Source organism: Nomascus leucogenys, chromosome 8 (assembly GCF_006542625.1).
Source record: "Nomascus leucogenys isolate Asia chromosome 8, Asia_NLE_v1, whole genome shotgun sequence".
In the NCBI taxonomy this organism is placed as follows: domain Eukaryota; kingdom Metazoa; phylum Chordata; class Mammalia; order Primates; family Hylobatidae; genus Nomascus; species Nomascus leucogenys.
This window is the reverse complement of record NC_044388.1, coordinates 48,040,029-48,046,466: the sequence shown is the minus strand read 5'-3', so window position 1 is coordinate 48,046,466 and position 6,438 is coordinate 48,040,029. Positions and strand designations below refer to the sequence as shown.

Below are 6,438 nucleotides of genomic sequence, written 5' to 3'. Positions count from 1 at the left end.
GGGCTTCCCAAAATCAAATTTCAGTTTCAAAATTAAGTCTTTTTGACTTCTAACTTTGGGATGCTACAGAGGGCCCTGAAGAATTCAAAACAGGGGTAAACAGGATTATCTGACACATCAAGTTACATGGGAAACACTGTCAAAATAAGAAATGTTTAACCTTCTTCAGGTTATATTCTAATGAATGTTAATATATGTTCCAAAATTATATGGAATTTCTAAAATTCCAATATGTATAAACATATGCTATCAATTATAATAATGGTTATCATGATAAATTGTAGACCACAGAAATAACCAAATTTTCCTGTCAGTTGTGTAACTATGACTATTTAACATCATTTCCACAGTTAATTGCTTAATACTGATGCAGTTTCTGAAAACTTCACAAGCCCAAAATGTCCCAGAATATGGTGTCTTTTGGGAGGTTCCTGAAAGGATGGAAAGACCCTGAAAAGAGCTCTGGAATACAGATTTCTGGAAATTTTAGAATCATATCATTTGGACTGTGTCAGAGTTCCTGGAACTTTAATGAAAAGACTTACTTGTTTTTAAAAGTAGAACGAAAATTAACTGAATACCAAGAAAACACATTGTCAGACTTTCATGCTAAATTAACCAATACTGAAATTGTTTAGATATACAGTTTGAATGAACTCCATGGTCTAAGTCAAATTACCTATGATAACCCATCAGTTGTTACTGCTATAAACCTAAATTGGAGAAACAACTGGAATTCAAGGCCACATAAGTTCAATGTTAAGCATGGACTCATGGAGAACCAGAACAGCTGCCTTATTCTTCCTGAGTCCATCCTTAAAGTTTTCATTATTAAAATTTCTGCATTCCATGACTTATCATAGAAAAGACAAAATGACCCAAGTTAAATATATATTGGTGTCGTGAATTCTAAATTGCTAAAATAGCTTATGACCAATATTTGGTTTGTCAAACTCATATTCCTAGAAGGACATTCAAAGTTTCAGATGCAATCCATTACCTGATGGGCCATTTAAACATTTATAAAGGGATTTCTTTGAATCGTCATTTTCAGTGCATGTTTTCTGGTTGTGCAAAAGCTTTCCCATGCAAGAGAGCTGATGTTATAACAGATTATTACACCACAGTGTATTTTCACCAGGTAAAAAAAGCTTTTTGTGATTCACTGAGATCAACACCCCTTCACAGTCTAGAGCCTATAGATTGGATCTTCTGAGAACATCAGAGAAAGATTGCCCTTGACATCCACACTACAGCAAAGCTTTGGAACCTTGAACTCTGGGTTCATAATCTTACAGCTAAGAAGGGTCCCTCCACAGTCTTGGAACTATACACCCACTATAACCCTTAAGGTAAAGCTAACCAGAGAAGCTTCTCCCCAGAAGATGGCATACTTGATGTGAACGATGGATCAAGACTTCTCTACTATCATTAGATTCTGAATATTTTTTCCCTTGCTTATGCTTTTATGAACAATGGATGTGAAAAGGGGGGTCTGTTGTGCACACTCATGGGATACGCTTTTGTGAAAGATTTTGTAGCCAGTCTTATACATATACAACTTTATAACTTGAAAGCTTGTTTGGAGGTTCTACCAGGGGAGTGCAGCTACTCGTATACCCTTGACCAAAGAATGGTCCTCCTCTAACAGAGATGGTCATCCTCTTGGACTGAGCATGCAGCTTCAGGAGGGATGCACATGGAGTGGTGAGGGAGGAAGGGAACGCGTGCCTGGCCACCTGGATCAGCCGAATCAACCCTGGAGATCAACTAAGTGACAGATGTCACAGCCAGATTACCCTCACATCTGGATAACCTTATTCTTTGATGGAAGATAGAGGCCAAATATGAAAAATTTTAATGGTACATATGTTGCCTCATAGTCAGAAACAGAATATTTGTTCACTCCTCTTAACCTACATCATGGGTTTAAGAGAATATTGGGAGGAGGCCTTCACTCTTCTAGAAGGGCATCATTTGTTAGGCCCTATTTTCTCCATGGTTTGAAGTAAAAGAGGGAATAATTACAAACATATCCCTAATGATAGGTGTTATAGCAGATTCTACTGTAAAGGCTAAATTTACACAACAGACTTTATCTTGGGAAAGTTATGCTCAATAATAGAATTGCTCTAGATTACTTACTGGCTAAACAGAGAAATTATCTGTGCAGCTGCTGGTATGTGTGGCCTATGGAGAAATACATCACACCAGGTATTATATTGATTTGTGGAGTTTTAATGAAGAGACTGCTTAGTTAATTGAGCAGACTCTTTAGCTCATTCTTTTGATTTTAGGTGGTTTGGTTTATGAGGACACTAAGTAAGGAACTACTCCAAAATCATGTTATTATCCTTCTGATAGTAACAATAGTCTTGCTGCTATGCTGTATTCTCTTTAAAGTTTTGAATGTTTCCATGCAGCCATCTCTGGAATGTCAAATGATCTCTCTTCAACTGGAATGACAAGAGCTGAAACACAATATGTGTGACCATGAGGACACTGTAACCTATAAATGGCATGCTGAGACCAGAAACCCAAAGTGATGGCAACTAAGAGTGGCACTCAGACCCTAAGTTTTGGTCACAATCTAAATCACCTAAGTGAGAACCTGACCAAAAGGGGAGAATTTTTAAACAAAATTATGAGAGGCCATTTTTTTGGAGTCAGCTCATGCATCAGTCCTCAACAAACCAGACCAAACCAAAACTGAGTCACTCATGACATAAACTAAGACTTTAAGGAAACACACAGATCCTAGAATGGACCAGGTTTTGTTTTTTCTCCTATAAAAAGGATGTTCCAGCATAAGGAGGTACCCTCTACTATAAACCTTACAAAAACAAAAATAAAATAAAATAATCTCAAGTCCTTGTTCCCACCTTACAAAACCAACTGTTCTGCTACTACCCAGTGGGTTTCAAGACCAAGTAAGTACATGCTAATAATGACATCAATGACTAAAGTTTCATCAATCTCTCAAAATTGAGAAGATAACCAAAGAGGGAAATTGTTAAGTTTAACCTAAAGCTGCCTCCTTACAAATGTTAAGTTTGGCCTAAAGGTTTAGGCCAAAGGTTTCCCTGTCCTTGAACTATAACAAGTAAATGTGTAAACAGACTGTAGCCTACATTTGTGCCAATCACTGAGATTTGGCCAATCAAATGTAGAAACCGTGTCCAAATAAAGCAAACATTGAGCTGTAACCAACCCAGTTGTTTCTGTACCTCATTTCAATTTTTTGTTTATCACTTTCCTTTTTCTGTCCATAAACCTTCTTCCACCACACAGCTTCACTGAGTCTCTGAGTCTACTCTGGCTCAGGAGGCAGACCAATTTGCAAATTATTTATTGTTCAATATTCTTTGAAGTTTAATTTGACTGAATTTTTTCTTTTAACAACTTCTGTGTGTTGAGCTAGCATAATTTTGGTTTTAGTTATAGACTGTAGTAATTAGCTATGTGAAACACAAACATTTTATTAAAACCATTTAAGTTAAGGAATTTAGACACTTCTGTTATTCCACAAAGTTTTTTGGTGTGTGGTCTTTTTAGTAATTTGTACTAAGATGGCTGATTTAAAACAGCTTTCTATATGTATCTGTATAAATTTCATAACTTGGAGCACTCTACCCAGGAGGCTTTGTCACTAAGTATCTTAATATCCTCTCAGTAATTCTCTTTTAATTTTATGGAGAGTAGGTAATTCTTTATAGTTGGGATGGATGGAAAGAACCCAGGAGGCAAAGTTTCTTATTTTGTCAGCTCTTTAGGTATGTGTGCCTGTCCTTTATTTGAAGGGGCTAAACTAATTTTATCCCTCAAAACTGGCCCTTACAGTTCCACATGCTCAACTTTTCTACATGAGTGCCTGCACCTGTAAGAAAAAGTGTTTATATAGTTTTAGCAGTGGGACATTAGCAATAAAAATAGATTGAGCCCAGTGGGATTTAAAATAGTTTTAAATTTTGGAAATACCACATAGAAAGAGAAAGGTAAGTTTTGTTGTTTCACTCAATTTTATAAGCTATATATAGAATTGGCATTTTTTTTGGACAGTCTTGCTCTGTCACCCAGGCTGGAATGCAGTGGCAGGATCTCAGCTTTCTGCAACTTCTGCCTCCCAGGTTCAAGTGATCCTCCTATCTATGCCCCCCAAGTATCTGGAGCTACACACGTGTGCCACTGCGCCTAGCTAGTTTTTGTATTTTTAGTAGATACAGGGTTTTACCACATTGGACAGGCTGGTTTCAAACACCTGGCCTCAATTAGTCCACCTGCCTTGGCCTCCCAAAGTGCTGGGATTACAAATGTGAGCCACCGCACATGGCCCAGAGTTAAAAATGTTTAAACACAAAGGACATAAGCCCTGCCTGGCTCTGACAATGACAGAAAAAAAAACCTACAGGTAGCTAAACATTTAAATTATCTAGTTTTAAGGCATAGAACAAATTATATTAAAATAGAGGAAAATGATTTAGTATTTATATCTTTGTATATAGGCCTATCACAGTATCACATGAAAGTATATATATAGAGAGAGACAGGGTCTCACTTTGTCACCCAAACTACAGTGCAGTGATGCCATCTCCACTCACTGCAGCCTTGACCTCCTAGGCTAAAGCAATCCTACCACCTTGGCCTCCCAAGTAGCTGGGACTACAGATATATTCCAACACACCCAGCGACTTTAAATTTTTTGTAGAGATGGGGATTTGCCATGTTGCCCACAGGCTGATCTTGAACTCCTGAGCTTAAGTGATCCACTTGCTTTGGCCTCCCAAAGTGCTGAGATTAAAGGTGTGAACCACCATGCCCAGCCTGGATATTTTTTTTTAATTTTTTTAATTTAAAAAACCACTCTGACTGCATCCACTCCCTCTTACACTCCTAGAGGAAGTGATGCATTGCCATCAATGGCAAATGGTAGTTGCGTCAAAGCAATGCCAGAAGCTGGCTTCCCATTCAGGACAGAATGCTGCATCTCCTCATGGTTTCTGGTGCTCGACACATTCAGAGAAACTTCTCTAGTAACAAACTATAGAAATGACCCCTGAAAGTATAGCATTAGCAAGTTGTTTTGACTGTCATCTTCTCCCAGGTTTGATGGTGGGGCTTTCATTAACTAGAATTTGGTGCCAGATATCAGCATTAATGTTTAAGATTCAGCAGGAGCCAGTGCTACCTTTTAGATGAGATAGAAGTACTCAGGAGTCAAAGCCCTGCAACTTAACAGCAAAAAGGTTAATTTACACTATTTGATAAAGACCCTTTTCAATGGGGCTGGAGGAGTCTCTCAGCTGATGCCCAATCATCAGCCTGGAGAGGGTGATACTGGAGTTCATGACTTAACTGGAAGCTGTAAGAAGATTTTACGACCTTGTAGTGGTTAATTTTTATAGTTTTTATAAGCCACCAGCCATAAGTTTAAGTCAGAGACTTTATTCAGTATTTGATATTTGAGGATGTTTTGTCAAAAGATATTATAAAATTCAAAATGTTTGATTACAACAGAATCACGGGCCATTATAAAATCATAGTTCTTCATTTAAGCAGAGTGAAATGAAAAGACCTTAGCAATATAGGAAGTTACATGGACGTAAGGACCTTAACCCTGTAAAAGTTTAGTTTTGAAATAATTTTTAAAAACTAATTAAAACAACACAGGAATTATCTTAAAGTGTTTGTTGACTAGTTACCAATAAAGAAAAAAGTAACTTTCTTCAGTGACTGTTTTTCCTTATGGGAAGCCTATTTGGATAACCTGACAGTCAAACTTGATGAAAAGAAAACGTGAACTAGTCACATACAGAAAGAGTATGCCCAGTGTAACATGCAAACACTATATCATAGAAGTCTTGAGCAGAATATGTGACTCTTAGCCACAGCATGGGAAGTTGCCTAATTGTATTGAACATTTTGGACATATGTTGGACTGAAAAAAACAATACCCCAAAATGAAACCTTCAGAAGCACCCTCAGAAATAAAACTTTTTATTTGGCTTTCTCCTGTCCTTGTGTTCCTCAGTTCCAGTTTCCCTCAAGCCTGGCCATAGAAACTAGAATCTTCATTTTCCTGGTGGGCCCTAGAATCTATAACATTTTGTTCAGAGCCAGCCATAAAACTTTTGAAGTATTAATCTAATTTTTTCTTCAAATTTCTGTCTAAGAACTGGCCATAAAGAACTTATCTGACCTTCCTTGTTGTACTATAGGTTATAGGTGCCCCATAGCTAAAAGGAAGAAATGCTAACTCAGAAAGGTTTAGAAGAATCTAGACAGACAGGCCTTCTTGGATATTCCCTCAAAGTCCACTAGAACTACATTATAAACTTTTTTTCAAACATATTGTTTACAAGGCTGTCCATACTTTGTTGAAACTAAACAATGAAAAATAGACAATTTCTCCTATATATTGGTCCTCTATTTTGAAAACTT

At 37.3% G+C, this 6,438-nt stretch overlaps 1 non-coding gene across 1 annotated transcript; it reads right to left on the bottom strand.

Annotated features, from left to right (window-relative positions):
- Positions 1 to 4,856: 4,856 nt before the first annotated feature.
- Positions 4,857 to 5,069, bottom strand: LOC115836553. Its single transcript, XR_004031608.1, has one exon. It is a non-coding gene; the product is annotated as a small nucleolar RNA U3 (small nucleolar RNA).
- Between the last annotated feature and the right edge of the window lie 1,369 nt (positions 5,070 to 6,438).